Source organism: Oryctolagus cuniculus, chromosome 13 (genome assembly GCF_051225735.1).
Source record: "Oryctolagus cuniculus isolate XC-2025 breed Fujian yellow rabbit chromosome 13, ASM5122573v1, whole genome shotgun sequence".
NCBI lineage: Eukaryota > Metazoa > Chordata > Mammalia > Lagomorpha > Leporidae > Oryctolagus > Oryctolagus cuniculus.
Window position 1 is genome coordinate 79,312,598 of NC_142879.1, and position 12,406 is coordinate 79,325,003.

The 12,406-nt window shown below is 41.3% G+C and overlaps 1 long non-coding RNA gene and 1 pseudogene across 4 annotated transcripts in view; one reads left to right on the forward strand and one right to left on the reverse strand.

The window, feature by feature from the left end:
• Positions 1-12,406, reverse strand: part of LOC149122690 (uncharacterized) — an 86,753-nt gene that overhangs the window by 18,833 nt on the left and 55,514 nt on the right. The window lies entirely within an intron of this gene.
• Positions 3,942-5,309, forward strand: LOC100349616 (N-acetylgalactosamine kinase pseudogene; annotated as a pseudogene).

Below are 12,406 nucleotides of genomic sequence, written 5' to 3' on the forward strand. Positions count from 1 at the left end.
CATTAAATCTGTATTCCTTAAATAATAATAAATTATTAAGAAATAATTAAAATAATTGTAAATATATATAAAGATATAAATATAATTATAAATATATAGTAAATAAATTAAATAATAATAATAAATCTGTCTTTTGTGGGGAATTAAAAAATGTAAAGTAACCCTTTCCATGAAAAAAAATTATTGAACCTACCATGAAAATCACTTTTCTGTGTGTTGTGTAATATATAAAAGGATGTCATATTTACCTAATGTCCTTTTTATAAGATGGCTATATTGTCCAAATGTCTCACTTATAGAACAACATGTAGTTCGTTGTTAATGAAAGCAAAAATATATTAGGTTTAGATTATAATAACCAGTCTATTTTAATGCATCTGTGCCAATTTCATTGAAATATTTTCTTTTTTTAACTTTTATTTAATGAATATAAATTTCCAAAGTACAGAATATGGATTACAATGGCTTCCCCCCCATATCGCCCCTCCCATCCTCAACCCTCCCCTTTCCCACTCCCTCTCCCCTTCCATTCACATCAAGATTCATTTTCGTTTCTCTTTATATACAGAAGATCAGTTTAGCATATATTAAGTAAAGATTTCAACAGTTTGCTCCCACACAGAGACATAAAGTGAAAAATACTGTTTGAGTACTAGTTATAGCATTAAATCTCAATGTACAGCACACTAAGGACAAAGATCCTACATGAGGAGTAAGTACACAGTGACTCCTGTTGTTGACTTAACAAATTGACACTCTTATTTATGGCATCAGTAATCACCCTAGGCTCTTGTCATGAGCTGCCAAGGCTATGGAAGCCCCCTGAGTTCACTGACTCTGATCATATTTAGACAAGGCCATGGTCAAAGTGGAAGTTCTCTCCTCCCTTCAGAGAAAGGTACCTCCTTCTTTGATGACCCATTCTTTCCACTGGGATCTCACTCGCAGAGATCTTTCATTAGGTTTTTTTTTTCCCCCAGAGTGTCTTGGCTTTCCATGCCTGAAATACTCTCATGGGCATTTCAGCAGGATCCCCATGCCTTAAGGGCTGATTCTGAGGCCAGAGTGCTGTTTAGGACATCTCCCATTCTATGGGTCTGCTGTGTATGTCACTTCCCATGTTGGATCATTCTCTCCCTTTTTGATTCTAAAGTTGAAAATTTGGGGTCCACCTGCAGTGCTGCAGTGCCAATTTGAGGTCTGGCTGCTCCACTTCCAATACAGCTTCCAATACTCTCTGCTATGGCCTGGGAAAACAGAAGATTTCCCAAGGCCTTGGGCCCCTGCACCTATGTGGGAAATCCAGAAGAAGCTCCTGGCTTTTGGATCAGCACAGTGGATGGAAGACCTCTCTCTCTCTCTCTGCCTCTGCCTCTCTGTAACTCTGCCTTTCAAATAAGTCAATAAATCTTAAAAAATTGGGGGCTTAATGGGTTAAAGGGCACCAATGTTTTTCATGAGGACACCTCATTATATACCAAACCCTTATTTTAGGCATACCAAGATGACTCTCAAAGTATATCAGATCCCCAATCCAGGTAGTCTCCCACCCTTTAAAGATTCTAAGAAACTAATATATGCCTATATGGATACCATAGCACAGGTCTATTCTGGTAAGTTTGGCCTCAAGAATGAAGCTCTAGAAAACCTAGATCTTGAAGTTATTTCTCAGTTGTGGCATTGCCTGTGTATACAAAGGCTGTTGATTTTTGTGCATTGATTTTATATCCTGCTACTTTGCCAAACTCTTCTATGAGTTCCAATAGTCTCTTAGTAGAGTTCTTTGGATCCCCTAAATAAAAAATCATATCATCTACAAAGAGGGATAGTTTGACTTCTTTCTTCCCAATTTGTATACTTTTAATTTCTTTTACTTGCCTTTCTTTTACTTTAGCTCTGGCTAAAACTTCCAAAACTATATTTAATAGCAGTGGTGAGTGTGGGCATCCCTGTTTGGTACCAGATCTCTGTGGAAATGCTTCCAACTTTTCCCCACTCAATAGGTGGGTTTTTCATAAATTGCTTTGATTTTATTGAGGAATGTTCCTTCTATACTCAGTGTGCTTAGAGTTTTCATCATGAAACGGTGTTGTATTTTATCAAATTCTTTCTCTGCATCTATTGAGATAATCATATGGTTTTTCTTCTGCAGTCTGTTAATGTGGTGTATCACGTTGATTGTTTTGCCAACATTGAACCATCCCTGCATAGCAGGGATCAATCCCAGAATTAAGTTTCAAAGGGATCACATAAATGAGACCAGTGTCTGCTAATGATAATTGATAGAATTAAAAAGGAGAGAATGACCCAACATGGGAAGCAGGATACACAGCAGACTCCTAGAATGGCAGATGCCCTAAACAGCACTCTGACCTCATAATAAGCCCTTAAGGCATTCTGATCTGGCTAAAAAGCCCATGAGAGTATTTTAGATATAGAAAGCCAAGACACTGTGGCAAAAAATGACCTAAATGAAAGATTTCTGCGAGTGAGATCCCAACAGAAAGAACGGGCCATCAAAGAAGGAGGTACCTTTCTCTGAAGAGAGGAGAGAACTTCCACTTTGACTATGGCCTTGTCTAAATAAGGTCGGAATTTGTGAACTCAAGAGGCTTCCAAAGCCTTAGAAGCTCATGACAAGAGCCTCAGGTGTTTACTGACGCCAGTAATAAGAGTGTTAATTGGTAAATCATCAACAGGAATCACTGTGCACTCCCCATGTAGGATCTCTGTCCTTAATGTGTTGTACTACGTGAATTCATGGTAAAACTAGTAATCAAACCATACTTTATATTTCGTGTGTCTGTGTGAGTGCAATCTGTTGAAATCTTTACTTAGTGTATATTAAGTTGATCTTCTGTATATAAAGATAATTAAAAATGAATCTTAAGGAAGAATGGGATGGGAGAGGGAGTAGGAGATGGGATGGTTTGCGTGTAGGAGGGTGGATATGTGGGGAAAAACTGCTACAATCCAAAAATTCTACTTTTGAAATTTATATTTATTAAGTAAAAATTTTCTAAAAATAAACAAGTAGATAAATAAAATTAAAATTAAAATTACTGGGTTAGGAGAAGGAGACACTACCAATCATGTAAGCGCATGCCAAGACTTAAACTGTGGGTTACAGGTGTGCCCAGCTTGACCAATAATCCACTCTAAATAGTTGTCAGTTCCCGTATTGAAACTTGTGGATCTCTCTTTTATATACACACACACACACACACACACACACAGTAACAATTAAATTTATGTGTCAGTTTGACTTGGATAAATGATATCCAGAGAGTTGGTAAAATGCAATTTCTGAATGTGTCAGTAAGAATCTTTCCTGAAAGATTAGCATTTGAATTCAGTCAACTGAGTTGAATTTGGAATTGAAAGACTGATAAAAGAAGGTCACCCTTACTAACATATGCAGCAGCATCTAATCTGTTGGAGTCCTCAGTAAAATAAAAAAGTGGATGGCATCAGGCTTTTGGCACACAGCAGCTGAGATGTCACTTGGAACTCCCATATCAAATGCCTGCATTCAAGTCCCGGCTCTGTTTCCAATTCTAACTTCTGGCTAATGCACACCTTGGAAGACATCAGTGATGGCTCAAGTAGTTGGGGTCCTACCACCCACATGGGAGTCCTGGATTGAGTTCCCCACTCATGAATTCAGCCTGACTCAACTCCAGTCATTATGGGTATGGGAAGTTGCGAATTAGAGTGCATTTCTCTCTTTCTCTCCCTCTCTCTCGCTTGCTCACTCTAGCTCTAGCTCTATATCCCTCTGTCTGGTGTGTGTGTTACTCTGTCTCTATCTTTCTGTCTCTCTGTCTTCCAAATACTAAATAAGTTATTTTCAATTTTTTTAAAGAAGAATACCAGAGATACCTTGTGATTGCTGTGCCTTGCCACTAGAAGCTGCAGAAGAAAGAAAGATCTAGAGAAATATGACAACGGAAGGCCCTGCCGTGTATCTAATTCAGGTTGCAGAACATTCCAGATTGCTGAAACAGAAGGAGATGTTTAACTCTAAGTTTGGATCCTCTCCCAAATTTTATGTTCGAGCCCCAGGAAGAGTAAATATGATAGGAGAGCATATAGATTACTGTGGATATTCTGTAATTCCAATGGCTATAGAACAAGATATGTTAATAGCTGTGGAACCTGTGGGGTGGGGGGAAAACCACTCTCCAACTGGCCAACATAAATCCCTTGTATCCACACTTCAGTACTTGTTCTGATAACATTCAGATTGACAAAACCAAGCCTCTGTGGCACAACTATTTCCTATGTGGATTTAAAGGAATTCAGGAACACTTTGGTCCCAGTGACCTGCCTGGTAGATGGAAACATCCCACCAAGTTCTGGCCTCTTCAGCTCCATTGCCTTAGTTTATTGTGCTGGCTTGGTGCCATTCACATTACAGAGAATGGACCCATCCAAGGTGGAACATGCGAAAATTTGTACTAAGAACGAACATTTTATTGGCACTGAAGGAGAAAGCATGGACAAATCCATACCATTTCTTGCAAAAGAAAGAATTGTCAAGTTGATATAATTTAGTCCTTTGAGGGCAACTGATGTTAAACTTCCTAGCGGAGCTGTGTTTGTGATTGCCAACAGCTGTGTGTAAACGAACACAGCAGCAACTTCCCATTTCAGTATCAGAGTAATGGAGAGTCAGTTGGCTGCAAAACTAAGCACAAAGGCTTGCAATGGAACAAAGTTCTGTGACTGGAGGAGGTACAGGCCCAACTAGGGATTAGTCTGGAAGAATGCTGTCAGTCACAGAGGATGCCCTTCACTCTGACCCCCATAGCCCTGAGGTGATCTGCGTGTATCTGGGTATTAGCCTGGATGAACTCCAAACCCAGATCCTGAGTCAAAACACTCAAGATGTACCCTTCTTCAAACACTGCCAGCATGTAAAGCATGTATACACTGGGGATGCGTGAGTGCTCCAGTTTCAGAAGATATGTGAAGAAGCACCTGAAACCATGGTCCAGCTGCTGCTGGGAGAGTTAATGAACCAGGGCCACAGGAGCTGAGGGACATGTATGAGTGCAGCTGCTCTGAGCTGGACCAGCTGGTGGACACATGTGGGAAATTTGGTGCTCAAGGATTATGGTTTACTGGAGCAGGATGGGAAGGCTGCACAGTATCAATAAATAGTACCTGTTGACAAGCCGCCCAGCTTCCTGGCAAATGTGCATGAATCTCTTTACCAGGGGAATGACGGAAGCTTTGCACCTGACAAACAGAGCTTGTTTGCTACCAAACCTGGATATGGGGCTTTAGTTTCCCTTGAGGCCTGAACAATGTAAAAAAAATCTCAGAAAACTATTTATGGCATTTAGAAACTGGCAGGACTTCCTATGCCACAGTAAATTAATTCTCTTTCTGTTTCATATTATAATTTACAGTTGCTATTATCAAGATGTATTTACAAAGAGCTGAAAGCTCTCTATGCTTCATAATGATTATTTTTCCATCTTAAAATAGGATTTTTAAAAACCAATCAGAGCCAACATTAGACTTAGGTATTTTAAGGTTGATTTAATGAGATTCTCAATGGAAAGATTTTAAAGATAAAGATAAAACACTCTAAATACATGGATTGGACTTTACTTCAATAAACATACTGCCACAATTTAAAAAAAAGAAAAATACCAAAGCAAAATGGAGTATATTTATTATTTGTCTTCGAGTATTCCACCTCTACTTGCAAAAATTTTTGGAAATTTAGCTTTGTTGTTTTTACCTCTTTTGGAGTTTTGACTCTCAATAGAAAATCTCAAACATCTGTTTAATTAACTCATGTTTACCTATCATTTTTTATTATTTATATAGCAGATTTCCCCAAGAACAAAATATCTAGCCTAGGTCTCATTAGGGATAATTTATCTCTTCCTCATTTTGTAATCACAACCAACCAGCATTCTCAGCTGCTTTTGGGAAAACAGCTTCCTCAGGAAATCCAAATAGAGTCTCCCTCTACTGCTCTGCCTAATTAATGTTTTAATTAGGGTCTCTTCTCAGCTAACACAGTGTGACCAGAGAGGACTCACTTAGAAACAGTTTAAATTTTGGAGTATTTTTCCCTCCCATCACTCCATGTAAACAATAGTTTCCACTGCTCAAGGTGGACAGAATCATTAACTATCACATCTTCTGGAATTTAACATGGTCTTGACAGGTATAACAGCATACAGGATTGTAAATTTCCACCTGGCACCATCACATTTTATAGATTACTAAAAAAATACTCCAGCTTTTGATCACTCCTAGGAAAGATTTTATTTGATTATCCATTCTAGTTTTTTTTTAACTTTTATTTAATAAATATAAATTTCCAAAGTACAACTTTTGGATTACAATGGTTTTTCCCTCAATAACCTCCCTCCCACCCACAACCATCCCATCTCCCACTCCTTCCCCCATCCCATTCACATCAAGATTCATTTTATTTTTTTTTCCCCACAGGCAGAGTTAGACAGTGAGAGAGAGAGACAGAGAGACAGAGAGACAAAGAGAGTTATAGACAGTGAGAGAGAGACAGAGAAAGGTCTTCCTTCCGTTGGTTCACTCCCCAAATGGCCACCACGGCCGGCGCTGCACCCATCCGAGGCCAGGAGCCAGGTGCTTTCTTCTGGCCTCCCAGGTGGGTGCAGGGACCCAAGCACTTGGGCCATCCTCGACTGCCCTCCGGGGCCACAGCAGAGAACTAGACTGAAAGAGGAGCAACCAACTATTACCCAGCGCCCCAACCGGGACTGGAACTCAAGGTGCCAGTGCCGCAGGCGGAGGATTAGCCTAGTGAGCCACAGCACCAGCCAAGATTCATTTTCAATTATCTTTAAATACATAAGATCAATTTAGTATATATTAAGTAAAGATTTCAACAGTTTGCATCCGCACAGAAACACAAAGTGTGAAGTACTGTTTGAGTACTAGTTATTCTGTTGCTGTGCTGATGGGTGTCCTGCCAGTTTCTATATGTCTTTTTCCTGATTTTTTGTGACTCACATTTAGATAGATGCCCACCTCCTGGTTCTATTTCTAGTAGGTAAAATACCATCATCTTGGTATCAGTTATGCACCCAGGACACAATGACATGGAAACTGAGTTGGATGTCAGCTACAGGACAGGTAGGAGTGAAGCATTTAAAAGCCACCATGGTCCCCACCATTTTCATTTGCTGCAAAAACTTCCCACCTGCTACAGAGGGTTTTCACTGGACAACCTATCCAACAGTGACTTCTGAATGAAGACTCCAGGGTGAGCAGAAGAGCCCCTCCTGTGGATATTGGCATGGACCGAGGTCCCAAAGAGGAATTACTAGGACAGGTCCATCAGGCATGGCTGTCCGTAGGAACACTGGACCTCCATGGTTCTGTCCTCCTAGCTGTATTTATTTATTTATTTATTTTTATTTTTTGACAGGCTGAGTGGACAGTGAGAGAGACAGACAGAGAGAAAGGTCTTCCTTTTGCTGTTGGTTCACCCTTCAATGGCCGCGCTGATCCAATGGTAGGAACCAGGTACTTATTCTGGTCTCCCATAGGGTGCAGGGCCCAAGCACTTGGGCCATCCTCCACTGCAGAGAGCTGGCCTGGAAGAGGGGCAACCAGGACAGAATCCAGCGCCCCGACCGGGACTAGAACCCGGTGTGCTGGTGCTGCAAGGCGGAGGATTAGCCTGTTGAGCCGCGGTGCCGGCCTCTCCCAGCTGTATTTAACATGGATTCAGAGTTCGTAGGGCAGGGGAGAGGGGGAAGGGCTGCCGGTGCAGCCATGACAGCAGCAGAGTGCCCATGTGCCCATCCTCCTAAACCTCACAGGGCCGTTAGAGTAAAAGGTGTGATTTTCATACAAAATATTTGAAAACCACGCCATAACTCCTGTATTTCTCTACATCAAATTAAGCTGCTCTGAGACTTCATCCCCCAAAGTTGGCAGGAAATGCAATGTCTGTCATTATAGTTCAAGGTCCTGATGTGCTTACACTAGTTAGGAAATGGGAGAAAGGTCTTTCCAAGGCTCTGTTGACCATGAGTCACCTCTGTGCAAATTAGAAAATAGCATCCCCACCTCTGCTAACAGAGTTCTTCCCCTGAGCACACAACTTATCAAAGGCACTTCAGGCTCTGTTTGAGCCCTCTGTCGGGTGCTTTGTGCAAGGCAGCGAATAGTAGATGACAGCCCTATAATGGGCACCACTGAGAGGTGTGCCCTCAAAAGCCATGGAGAACAGCTGTGCTGATTTTATGCCAGTCTTGAGCCCAGAGAACCTTGCTAGGCCTGTAAGTCCCAAAACCTGTGGTCTAATATTCCCAAAAGATCTGATATGAATTCAAGGTGGAGAGCAATTCTTTTTTTCTTAAGATTTCTTATTTATTAAGAGGTAGAGTTACAGACTGAGGGAGAGACAGAAAGAAAGGACTTCATCTGCTGGGTCACTCACCAAATGTCTACAACTGGAGCTGGGCCAATCTGAAGCCAGGAACCAAGAGTTTCTTCCAGGTCTCCCACGTGGGTTCAAGGGCCCAAACACTCAGGCCATCCTCTACTGCTTTCCCAGGCCATAGCAGGGAGTTAGATCCAAAGAGGCATAGCCAGGATTCAAACTAGAGCCCATAAGGGATGCCACAGGCAGTGGCTCACTCCACTATGCCACAGGGAAGGCCCCAAGAGAGGAATTCTTTGATGTACCTTCTTACTGGGAAGCAGGGCCAGTTTCCCATCCCTCTTGAATCTAACCTGTGTTCACATTGATCAACGGAAAGCAGAAGACACGATGCTCTCTCAATTCTATATCTAAATTTAAGGAGACTTTGAGCTTCTATCTTTGACTCTTGAGACTCTGAGCTATAGAGAAGTCCAACTACCCCGATTAAGGGGCTGCTGCAAAGGCCCTCAAGAGTAGGTGGAGAAAAGAGGAGCCTAGCTGAGCCCAGACTTCCAGTCTTGCTTTCATGCATCTGAGTGAAGCCAACATAGATCCTGCAGACCTCCCATCAGCCAGCCAAATATCACCGAGTGAACTCAGAAAAGATATTCAGTCAATTTGTGCCTCGACTCTTGATACACAATATTGTGAGACAAAATAGTCTTGAGCCGCTACATTTTGAGCATTGTTCCTTACACAGTAATAGATGCCCAGAGCAAGTTGCACCCAGCATCTTCTCCCTGTCTCCTCACTGGGACCCTGTCAATGTTTATGGAGCCTGACTAGTCTTAGGTAAAACCTCTCAAACTTGCTCTTCAAATGCCTACATGGATCCTCCTCTCAACAATTTCATTGTTTCCTTCATTCTCCTGAGTTCTCCTAACTGCACATGAAGAAAATGAAAGCCCCTGATTGTCTTGACTTAACACCCTGGTTATTACTAGTACCTAAGCCCTGTTTTATTTCTCAAACTCTTGGTTTTTCTTTCTTTTTTTTTTTTTTAAAGGGAAAGGGTTTATTGGGAACACCCTATAGACAGGAGTGAAGGGACGGCGAAGGAAAAAGAGAAGGAGACTGTAAGAGAGAGAGACAGAGAGGAGGGAGAAGAGAGATGAGAGGAGGAGAGGAGCCAAGAGAGGCCAAGAGAGCAGAGAGAAGGACTGAGAGAGCACGTGTTCAGGAACAGGCCCTTTTAAAACTTCACCTGAGGGTGGGCAGGGAAGCAGGAGCAGTGAATCCCATTAGGATGGGGGTGGAGCCTGGCTCAGGTAGCTGGGCAATGCAGCCACCTGGCTAAAACTGCCCCAGTTTCCTAACATTCCCCCCTTTTGTTTATTATAAAGCAGGATTTGTATGGGATTACATTAGTCCCCAAAGTCCAGGAGGGATAGAGGGACAATGATCTGTCTTTAGAGCTACTTCCTGCTGACACGGGGTGATGGAGGTACTCTTCGCTGGCATGGGATGATGTCTCAAGTCGCTGTCTCCTGGGTGGGGAGCCGAGTAAATCTTTGTAGCAGCATTTGGTTGACCGCCTGGTTCTTAAAGGCCTTAGTTTGTTCATTATAACCTGCTGTAAACACTTAGACACCGTAGTATAAAAGACAGGGTGAGAATAGTAACCAATGATCCTAAGAGTAGCATTAACCAGGTAATGAGAGGATTTTATAGAGGAGAGGAAATAGGGGGGGGGGGGAGACTCTTGGTTCTTCTACAGCACCAAGAACGAAATACAAACATGTATCTCAGGGAAGTATCATGCCATATGAAGTTAGCAATTTTTAAAGTTCAGGCTCTGAAAACTCTTAACTATCTCTAAGGAAATAACAGAGCACTCCTGTTCCCTTCCTCCACCCTCATGTGTCAGTCCCCAGGGAAGTAGCGGCTTTTTCATGAACTCAGCTCTCTGAGTTTACAGCCCAGTGGGAGCAGGATGTACCATCAGTGCTGGTTTCCATTTTGTACCATCCTGAGTGTTGCTGGGCTTCTCTGGGCACTCTTTCCAGACTGTATCCCTCCCACTGTTCATCTTCACCCTACATATTGCCCTCATGGAAATTGTCACCTTTGCTAAGCACTTGCTTTCCTGGTTTTTCTTTTCTGTGAACCCTACCTATGTAACCCATAAGCCGAAAAAGAAAAGGTCTGTGTTTCTCATTTCACTATTGCGACCCTAGTATTTTGCAAGCTGCCTGACACATAGCAGGCATCTTATCATTAACTAACTCTTTAACTAGGCGTCTATTTATTATTTTTATTCACAAAATTCTGTGAGGAAGCCATATTTTTCAAAGTCTGAGCAAGTTTTTGTCCCATTTCTTCTTTTATCTTCTGGGCTTCTGACTCCTTCATGGTCAACTTTTACTTACAATTCTGCTGTTTTTCAATTTGAATCATCCTACGACAATTTCTTAGTTCCCAATAAAACCCTGTCACTCATCAGATAAAAATTAGTGTCAAGAGGTCCATCTTTAGACAGGAGAAAGACATGCTCGACACAAATGAGGAACATAGTGTTAATCACTTCTCGACTTTTTGGTTAACGTCAAGTGTAGAACATGGTGTTAGATTTGTATTCATCTCTTTGACAAATGTGCCCATTATCAAAGTTATAGTTCTTAGTTTCCTTCTCATATTTCCATGAGTAACCACTCTGCATTCATCAGAGACCCCCTCCTCATCACTGAAAACTGTCCTAACAAACCCTCCCTATTCATGCAGGTCATTCTGCACTACATCTGAGTCACTGGGGAAAAACATTTCCTTACTAGATAAACTGATAAGACTGAATCACACCATTTTCTGAACTATTAAATCCATCCATCTGAATTGTAATGGGTTCTGAGTACTGTAAACAATTTAACTTTTATTAAGTTGAACAAACATCTGTAGGCCATTTTAAACTTTACAGAACACTCTCCAAAGTATTATCTGAGTCATTAAAAACATGATATCTAGAATCCAAATTGTAATTCTTTTCTTTTAAAATACCTGGAATCTGCTGAATAATTTTTTTTAATTTTTATTTTTTTTTACTTTTATTTAATGAATATAAATTTCCAAAGTACGATTTATGGATTACAATGACTTCCCCCACATACCGTCCCTCCCACCCACTACCCTCCCCTTTCCTACTCCCTCTCCCCTTCCATTCACATCAAGATTCATTTTCGATTATCTTAATATACAGAAGATCAGCTTAGTATACATTAAGTAAGGATTTCAACAGTTTGCTCCCACACAGAAACATAAAGTGAAAAATAATAGATGATTTTTTTAAATGATGATGAAATCAGATCAGACCTATTGTCATGTTTAATCCCAGTGAGAGTCAAGTTGGGAATTGATAATTTCTTTTTTTTTTTTAACAGAGGATCAGTTTAGTATACATTAAGTAAAAATTTCAACAGTTTGCACCCCCATAGAAACACAAAGTGAAATATATTGTTTGAGTACTCGTTATAGCATTAAATCTCAATACACAGCACATTAAAGACAGAGATCCTACATGAGGAGTAAGTGCACAGTGACTCCTGTTGTTGACTTTACCAATTGACACTCCTGTCTATGGCATCAGTAGTCTCCCTATGCACCAGTCATGAGTTTCCAAGGCTATGGAAGCCCTCTGAGTTCTCTGATTCTTATCTTGTTTAGACAAGGTCATAGTCAAAGTGGAGGTTCTCTCCTCCCTTCAGAGAAAGGTACCTCCTTCTTTGAAGACCTGTTCTTTCCACTGGGATCTCACTCGCAGAGATCTTTTGCCAGAGTGTCTTGGCTTTCCATGCCTGAAATACTCTCATGGGCTTTTCAGCCAGATCGGAATGCCTTTAGGGCTGATTCTGAGGCCAGAGTGCTATTTAGGACATCTGCCATTCTATGAGTCTGCTGAGTATCTCACTTCCCATGTTGGATCACTCTCCCCTTTATTTATTCCATCGGTTAGTGTTAGCAGGTACTAGACTT